The 9,745-nt window shown below is 50.7% G+C and overlaps 1 protein-coding gene across 1 annotated transcript in view; it reads right to left on the reverse strand.

The window, feature by feature from the left end:
* The window catches only part of LOC132808976 (diacylglycerol kinase beta-like), a 112,662-nt gene extending 103,122 nt beyond the window's left edge, over positions 1–9,540 (reverse strand). The window contains exon 1 of the mRNA XM_060822369.1: positions 9,458–9,540. The gene's annotated coding sequence lies outside the window, so the exon portion shown is untranslated. The remainder of the gene's footprint in view (positions 1–9,457) is intronic.
* Positions 9,541–9,745: the final 205 nt, after the last annotated feature.

Consider the following 9,745-nt stretch of genomic DNA (forward strand, 5'->3'; position numbering starts at 1 on the left):
AATCACACACACACACACACACACACACACACACACACACACACACACACACACACACACACACCATTCTGCCATCAGCCAACAGAACCTTGGCAAACCCCTCATTACGGTCTTTATGGGATCTTGCTGTGTGTTGTCTACCTGACAGGGACTGTTAGTTTCTGGTCTCTGGGGTCCTTGGTGGTGAGAGGTTTGGCAGATTTCTGTGATAGGGAAAGGTATCCAATTAAAAAGGAGGAAGGGAATTGGAGACAGGAGGGTGAGAAATCAGCTCTCACACAAGGATTTAAGGCGGCACGGTGGCACAGTGGTTAGCACTGCTGCCTCACAGCGCCAGAAACCCGGGTTCAATTCCCACCTCAGGCGACTGACTGTGAGGAGTTTGCACATTCTCCCCGTGTCTGCGTGGGTTTCCTCCGGGTGCTCCGGTTTCCTCCCACAGTCCAAAGATGTGCGGGTCAGGTGAATTGGCCATGCTAAATTGCCCGTAGTGTTAGGTAAGGGGTAAATGTAGGGGTATGGGTGGGTTTCGCTTCGGCAGGTCGGTGTGGACTTGTTGGGCCGAAGGGCCTGTTTCCACACTGTAAGTAATCTAATCTAATCTAATCTAAAAAGGAGAGGAGCGTGGAGGACTCCAGAGACTCGGCATGCTCTGAGTAAAGAAACTCCTTCTCATCTTCGTCCCAAAATGGCTGACCCCTTCTCCTGAGATTGCGTCCCCTGGTTCCCACAGCTGGGAGAGGCATGCCATCTACAATCCACCCTGTTGGTGCCCTGTAAGAATTTTATGACTCACCTCTCACTCAGCTCTAGAGAATACAGGCGATATCTCTATGGTAGGCTATTGCACAGAATACACAGGCATGGGGACTGAGGGTAACTTAGCGGTTTGGATCAGAAATTGGCGAGCTGAAAGTGGTTGATGGGAAATGTTCATCCTGGAGTCCAGTTACCAGTGGTTTACGGCAAGGATCTGTTTTGGGGGCCACTGCTGTTTGTCATTTTCATAAATGACCTGGATGAGGGCGTAGAAGGGTGGGTTAGTAAATTTGCAGATGACACTAAGGTCGGTGGAGTTGTGGACAGTGCTGAAGGATGTTGCAGGTTACAGAGGGACATAGATAAGCTGCAGAGCTGGGCTGAGGAGAGGTGGCAAAGGGAGGTTAATGCGGAAAAGTGTGAGGTGATTCACTCTGGAAGGAGTAACAGCAATACAGAGGTTATGCTGCAGCTGTACAAAACTCAGGTGTAGCCACACTTGGAGTATTGTGTACAGTTCTGGTCGCTGTATTATAGGAAGGATGTGGAAGCTTTGGAAAGGGTTCAGAGGAGATTTACTAGGATGCTGCCTGGTACAGAGGGAAGGTCTTATGAGGAAAGGCTGAGGGACTTAAGGCTGTTTTTGTTAGAGAGAAGAAGGTTGAGAGGTGACTTAATAGAGACATATAAGAGAATCAGACGGTTAGATAGAGTGGACAGTGAGAGCCTTTTTACTCGGATGGTGATGGTGAGCATGAGAGGACATAGCTTCAAATTGAGGGGTGATAGATATAGGACAGATGTCAGAGGTAGTTCTTTACTCAGAGAGTAGTAGGGGCGTGGAACGGTCTACCTGTAACAGCAGTAGACTCACCGACTTTAAGGACATTTAAATGGTCATTGGATAAACATATGGATGAAAATGGAATAGTGTAGGATAGGTAGGATTCATGTTGGTATCACAGGTCAGCACAACATGGCGGGCCGAAGGGCCTGTACTGCGCTGTCATGTTCGATGTTCAGACCCAGTTTCCTCAATGTATCGTTCCGAGACAGCTCCCCCAGCCCAGGGATGTGTCTAGTGAACCTCAGTTCTGTTCTCTCCATATTCATCCTTCAGAAAGGACACCAAATCTGTCCACAGTTCTCCAGATGAGGACTCACCATGGCACTGCACAACCCCCAGCAAGCCACCCTGTCAATCCTGGACTCAAATCCCCTTGCGATGAAGGCCAACATACCATCTGTCTCCTTCGCTGCACCTACACGCGGGCGTTTTCTGACACCTGGCCAAGGATACTGAAGTCCCTTTGAACATCAACACTTCCCAACCTCACACCATCACAGAAATACTCTGAATTTGTTTTTTGTTGCCAAAGTAGAACATACAACATCAAACAGTGCAGCACAGAACTGGGCCCTTCGGCCTACATTGTGCCGAACATGATGCCAAATGAAACATCACATCTCTCCTGTTCACATTGCATCCCACCCTCCATGTTCTAGTCCATTCACTTCCTTGCACATGTCCCCTTGCAGCCCCATCACAACTTAAAATTCCCACCGAGGTTGATGTCATCAGCAAATTTGGAAATATTGGCCCAGTCGTTCTGAAGGCTCAGTGTTTGGATCAGTGCAGACTGAAGTACCATGTGGAATCCAAGATGACGTCTGTGTGGAGTTTGCACATTCTCCCCGTGTCTACGTGGGTTTCCTCCGGCTGCTCCGGTTTCCTCCCACAGTCCAAAAATGTGCAGGTTAGGGTGGATTGGCCATGCTAAATTACCCATAGTGCCCAGGGATGTGCAGGTTAGGGTGGATTGGCCATGCTAAATTGTCCCATAGTGCCCAGGGATGTGCAGGTTAGGGTGGATTGGGTAATTTAGCATGGCCAATCCACCCTAACCTGCACATCCCTGGGCACTATGGGTAATTTAGCATGGCCATAGTACCCAGGGATGTGCAGGTTAGGGTGGATTGACCGTGCTAAATTACCCATAGTGCCCAGGGATGTGCAGGTTAGGGTGGATTGGCCATGCTAAATTACCCATAGTACCCAGGGATGTGCAGGTTAGGGTGGATTAGCTATGCTAAATTACCCATAGTGCCCAGGGATGTGCAGGTTAGGGTGGATTAGCCATGCTACATTACCCATAGTGCCCAAGGATGTGCAGGTTAGGGTGGATTGGCCATGCTAAATTGTCCCATAGTGCCCAGGTATGTGCAGGTTAGGGTGGATTGGCCATGCTAAATTGTCCCATAGTGTTCGGGGATGTGCAGGTTAGGGTGGATTAGCCATGCTAAATTGTCCCATAGTGTTTGGGGATGTGCAGGTTAGGGTGGATTAGCCATGCTAAATTGTCCCATAGTGACCAGGGATGTGCAGGTTAGGGTGGATTGGCCATGCTAAATTGTCCCATAGTGTTCGGGGATGTGCAGGTTAGGGTGGATTAGCCATGCTAAATTGTCCCATAGTGACCAGGGATGTGCAGATTAGGGTGGATTTGCCATGGGAAATTACCCATAGTGTCCAGGGATGTGCAGGTTAGGGTGGATTATCCTTGGGAAATTACCCATAGTGTCCAGGATGTGCAGGTTAGGGTGGATTGGCCATGGGAAATTGTCCCATAGTGCCCAGGGATGTGCGAGCTAGGTGTGTTAGCCATGGGAGATACAGGGTTACAGGGATAGGGGAGGGAGGTGGAGCTGGGTGGGATGCTCTTCGGAGGGTCAGTGTGGACTTGATGGGCCAAATGGCCTGTTTCTACACTGTCGGGATTCTCTGATAACAATTAAACTGGTGCTCCCTGACTCAACACCGGCACTCCCCACAAGCCTTTCGATTCTGGTCTGACAACTGGTCCCCCCACCCCCCTCACCCCCCCCCCCCTCACCCCGTCCCCAAACTGGACCGGAAAACCTTTCAACCCAAACCACCATTCTGCCCATCCGTGGCCTGAGCTTCACCCTGTCTGAACACAGAGCCCCTCCCTGACCAGCCTTACCACCTTCCCCACCCCCACCCCACACCCTCTGCCACTGGATCCAACTGCCCCCTCCGCCCACCTACCCTAGCGCTCATTCACTTCGCTAGCACCCCTTGGCATCTTCACCCTCCTGGTATCCCACCCACCCGACGTGCTACTGACCTTCATCTGCCTGGTACTAAGCTTGCCCCCCCCCCCGCGCCCCACAGCTGACACTCACCAGGGGCACTAGCGCCCCTCATGCCCACCTGACAGCTGGTGCTTACCCGACACACCGAGGTGTCTGCAGCAGCTGGCTGCAGTTCCCTGCAAGTTTCCTTCCTGCTGGATTTTGTAAATTCCTGGGCAGGTTCCGAACAGGAGACCCCTGTCCTGGACTCCCCAGTGCAGAGGAAATCCCAAAGCTAATTTTTCATCCGATCAGGATCAGAAGCAGTCCTTCGGACCCTGAGCGGCTGTCACAACTGCATCCACATCATTGATCTCCGTCGTGCTACGAGCAGCTGTGACCCGAGCACTGCAGCATCCCTCTCGGAACAGCCTGCCATCCTGTGAATGACTCATTTATCCTACTTTCTGCTTTCATCTGTCATCCAGCCCTCCATCCGAGTGGGGACTGGCAGATGCTGGAGATCAGAGCTGAAAAAGTGTTGCTGGAAAAGCCCAGCAGGTCAGGCAGCATCCAAGGAGCAGGAGAATCGACGTTTCGGGCATGAGCCCTTCTTCAGGAATGCCTGAAACGTTGACTCTCCTGCTCCTTGGATGCTGCCTGACCTGCCGGGCTTTTCCAGCAGCACATTTTCAGCTCCATCCGAGTGTATCAGCCCATTTCCAAACACTCAAACGTGGTTTCTCAGAGCTCCTGTCTGGGGCCTGATCAAAGGCACTTGGAAATTCCAAAAAACACCCACATTCACTCACGCTGCTTGGTTCATCTACCAGTCCTCCAAAAACCTTCAAGTCTCTCAAGCTTGTTTTGCCTTTCATAAATCATCCTTTTCTAATTACATCCTTTGCAACATACTCTAACAATTAGCCGACCATTGATGTCAAATGATGTGATCTGTGGTTCTCCACGCTCCCTCTCCCTCCCCCTCCCTCCTTGAACAGTGTGGTTACTTTTGTGACTTTCTGATTCACAGGAACCTTTTCAGGATCAGTAGAATTCTGCAAGCGAATCGCGAATGCATCCACAATCTCCCTCGTCACCTCCTTCCACACTCTGTGTTGAAGCTCATCTCATCATCCTTCAATCCAGTTTACTTTTTAAGTTAAAATCCCTGGGAAAAGGCCATTCGGCCCATCAGGTCCACATGGCCCCTCTGAAAAGCGTTCCACCCAGACCTCCTCCCCTGTAACCCTGCATTTCCCGTGGCTCACCCACCCGATGGGGTAATTTAGCATGGCCAATTCACCCTAACCTGCATATCCCTGGGCACTATGGGACAACTTTCCATGGTCAATCCACCCAAACCTGCACATCTTTGGACTGTGGGAAGAAATCAGAGCACTCAGAGGAAACCCACGCAGACACAGGGAGAATGTGCAAACTCCACACAGAGGCTGGAATCGAACCCGGGACCCTGGTTGCTGTGAGGCAGCAGTGCTAACCACCGAGCCACCGTGCCACCACAATAAGGGTCACTGGACACAAAATGATAACTCTGATTTCTCTCCACAGACCTGCTGAGCTTTTCTAGAAATGTCTCTGTTTATAACTTTTTGAGTACTCCCTCTTTCACAATACTGATTTATTTTAGCTCTTCAGTAATGTAAGCTCCTTGGTCGCCCACTATTTCTGAAATATTTTCTGAATCGTCTGTAAATACTAGCCATTGCCTATCTTTTCCCAATCCACCTTCCCCAACTTGTCCCCATACCCTCTGAGTTTGCGTTATTCTGATGTTAAGGCCCGAGTTTCAGAATGAGCTATATCACATTCAAACGTAATGTCAAATTATAACATGTTATGATCACTATTTCCCAAACGTTCGATTGCAGCGCAGTTATTAATTCACCCTTTCTCGTTACATAATACCAAATCTAAAACGGCTTGATTCCTCATTGGCACTTAGAGTCATCCAGTCATAGAGATGTACAGCACAGTAACAGACCCTTCGGTCCAACTCATTCATGCCAACCAGATATCCCGACCCAATCTAGTCTCATTTTCCAGTACCCCGCCTCTAACTCTATATCCTCTAACCCCTTAGGGCATAGGTTTAGGGTGAGAGGGGAAAGATATAAAAGAGACCTAAGGGGCAACTTTTTCACGCAGAGGATGGTACGTGTTTGGAATGAGCTGCCAGAGGAAGTGGTGGAGGCTGGATTTGGATGGGTATATGAATAGGAAGGGTTTGGAGGGATATGGGCCAGGTGGGACGAGATTGGGTTGGGACATCTGGTCGGCATGGACGGGTTGGACCGAAGGGTCTGTTTCGTGCTGTACATCTCTATGACTCTATTCATATACCCATCCAAATGCCTTTTAAATGTTGTCACTGTACCAGCCTCCACCACATCCTCTGGCAGCTCATTCCATACACGTACCACCCTCTGGGTGAAAAAGTTGCCCCTGAGGTCTCTTTGAAAGCTTTGGAAGTCTCACCTTAAACCCATGACCTCGGGTTTGTACTCCGCCCCCACCTCAGTGGAAACATTCTCCCCGCGTCTGCGTGGGTTTCCTCTGGGTGCTCCAGTTTCCTCCCACAGTCCAAAGATGTGTAGGTTAGGTGAGTTGGCCATGCTAAATTGCCCGTAGTGTTAGGTGTAGGGGAATGGGTCTGAGTGGGTTGCTCTTCAGAGGGTCGGTGTGGACTTGTTGGGCCAAAGGGCCTGTTTCCATACTAAACTAAACTAGGGAATCTAAACTAAAAAAAACCCTATCCATGCCCCCTCACAAAAGATGAAAGATTATCAGAGGTCAACAGAAATGTAGAGTTGAGAATAAAACCGGAAGAGCCATGATCTCATTGGATGACTGGGATAGGCTTGAAGGGCCGAGTGGCCTTTTTTTGCCTTGTTCATGAACAGCAGGTAGGCCCTGACCGCAGTAGTTACAGAACAAACCCATCAGCTTGTATCTTCGCAAGTTCTATCTTCGGAGCAAAGTACAGGCAGCAGGAAAGGCCCACTGACCGAAGCTAACCAATTACCACGCTGACAGGCAGCAGCCAGCACCAATCGCTGGATTTCCAGCTGCTTTTCCCATCACACATCCATGAGAAGCTTCCTCCCTCATTGCTATGTGCTCTCCAGCTCACTGCTTACTGCACCCTCTGTCAAATTTCTGTCGCACTGGCTTGAGAGTGCTTAATGGTTCCTGCTGGGAAATTTGTCATGAGCATGTTGAAAATAACACAAGGGAGAATTTCACCGGGTCCCCTCCCCATAACCAAGCTGCGGCTGTACAGGATATTGGTTCGGCCACTTTTGGAATACTACATTCAGTTCTGGTCTTATTGGAAGGACGTTGTGAAACTTGAAACGCGTTCAGAAAAGATTTACAAGGATGTTGCCAGGGTTGGAGTGTTTGAGCTACAGGGAGAGGCTGAACAGGCTGGGGCTGTTTTCCCTGGAACGTTGGAGGCTGAGGGGTGATCTTATAGAGGTTTATGGCCAGGGTACATAAACAAAAGTCTTTTAAAATAAAAGCAAATTACTGCTGGAATCTGAAACCAAAAGACAACATGCTGGAAAATCTCAGCAGGTCTGGAGCATCTGTAAGGAGAGAAAAGGGCTGACGTTTTGAGTTGAACTGACCCTTTGTCAAAGACAAAGTCTTTTCCCTGGGGTGGGGGAGCCCAGAACTAGAGGGCATAGGTTTAGGGTGAGAGGGGAAAGATATAAAAGAGACCTCAGGAGCAACTTTTTCACACAGAGGGTGGTACGTGTATGGAATGAGCTGCCAGAGGATGTGGTGGAGGCTGCTACAATTGCAACATTTAAGAGGCATTTGGATGGGTGTATGAATAGGAAGGGTTTGGAGGGATATGGGCCGGGTGCTGGCAGGTGGGACTAGATTGGGTTGGGATATCTGGTCGGTATGGACGGGTTGGGCCGAAGGGTCTGTTTCCCTGCTGTACATCTCTCTGGCCATGAAACTGTCAACTGGCAGGCCCTACTCCTGATCACACTGGAGTACCACTCTACAGCTGGCACACTGCAGCTCAGGGGTTCCTCCGGATCTCTCAGTGTGTGAGGTGGCAGTGCCACACTGTGCCTGGTTTACTGATCCTGGCTCCTTCAGGTCCAGGAGGACACCCATGGCTAATCCCGGACTGTCAGCTGCTCTTGTACCTCGGGATGGTGAACAGAGGAGACTGGGACATTGGCTTTTCTGGTCAGTACAACCATGCCAGGCTGTTCCTTTACTTAGACTTAGACTTAGACTTAGACTTACAGTGTGGAAACAGGCCCTTCGGCCCAACAAGTCCACACCGACCCGCCGAAGCACAACCCACCCATACCCCTACATTTACCCCTTACCTATCACTACGGGCAATTTAGCTTGGCCAATTCACCTGACCCGCACATCTTTGGACTGTGGGAGGAAACCGGAGCACCCGGAGGAAACCCACGCAGACACGGGGAGAACGTGCAAACTCCACACAGTCAGTCGCCTGAGTCGGGAATTGAACCCAGGTCTACAGGCGCTGTGAGGCAGCAGTGCTAACCACTGTGCCACCGTGCCGCCCTTGGGCTTGGTCTCACTAAGAGACTTGTCTGATGGTCCATAGTGATGAGATAGTATGACTATCTCTTTTAAAAAAAAACAATGTAGCGCAGTAAAGGGAATTGGTTATGTGACGTGAATGCCAATCCTGCAGCCCTTGCTGAGTGGAACTTGCTCTGCATCTGCAGTACTGCAGTTGCTCACATTAAACAGGCACTCAGTGGAGTGGCTCGCTTTCGCAGCCTGGAGGGATGGCAGGGTCATATACCCTGCAGCCTGGGTGTGTGTGTGAGAAAACAAGGAGTCTGGACCTGCCCTGCTCCCTCACACTGCCTGCCACAGCACACAGAATCAAAATGCCAGGCACATCTCATCAAATACTGAACCACGGGGATGCCCAAAAGCAGCGGGCACAAGTGGCTGGTGATCAGACATCAGCAAACAGATGGCATCCCAGTGTTTACCAAGCAGCCCACTGTGTGTTCACTGCACTGTACTGTTATCCACCCAAACAGTCCTCTCCTGCACTCTTGAGCGAGGTTAGTGAGTTTGAAACAACAGCAGCAGTTCTGGTGAGGGCTGACTTACTGGCCTGACGACTAATCCCCTCGCCCAACTGCATTTGAGAGGAGCCAGCCAGCAGGAAGAGAGGGGAAGGGGGTTTTCAGGCGGCTGGTGGGTATTGTGTGGCTGGGAGGGGAGAAGGTGGGGAGGGGGGCGGTGGGATCGCACCTTTGAAATAATTACCCCCCCGATCTGAACTAGAAACGCCAGGGTTAAGGGTAAAAGGAGCCTGTTCAGAGCGAATCAAGAGCAAGTCAACGACAGAGGCAAACTGTTCACTGAAACTGAGCGAACAAAAACCAAAAGAAATCGAAACCCGAGAGGAGAGGGGGGGGGGGGGGTCAATCAGGTCCAGACACAGACAAGGGATTGAGATGTCAGGGGTGAGGTTATGCTGCAGCCCGATCTCTGAGAATGCCCAGCCCAGTTTGAGTGCAGAGATTGCAAAACATTAGCAACACTGTGCCCTTACCCGGAAAGGCCAGCCGTCTCAGTGTCAGGGGGGAAGCTGCTGCTGCTGCTGCTGCTGCTAGACGCCAGAGAGAGAGAGAGAGGAAGGGGGAGGAGAGGAGGCAGCTCCCAGTGTGTCAGCCTGTGAACGGGGCTGTGTGTTTTACTAATTACTCACAGCACCCAGGACACACCTCCCGGAGTCACCTCCCCAATATCAGCAGAGCCCCCCCCCCCCGCCCTCTTGTCTCTCTCTCTCTCTCCCACCCTCTCCCATACAGGGGCAAGAGCCAAATGCTGGCCAGAATGC

The sequence above is a fragment of the Hemiscyllium ocellatum genome (genome assembly GCF_020745735.1).
Source record: "Hemiscyllium ocellatum isolate sHemOce1 chromosome X unlocalized genomic scaffold, sHemOce1.pat.X.cur. SUPER_X_unloc_6, whole genome shotgun sequence".
Taxonomy (NCBI): Eukaryota; Metazoa; Chordata; class Chondrichthyes; order Orectolobiformes; family Hemiscylliidae; genus Hemiscyllium; species Hemiscyllium ocellatum.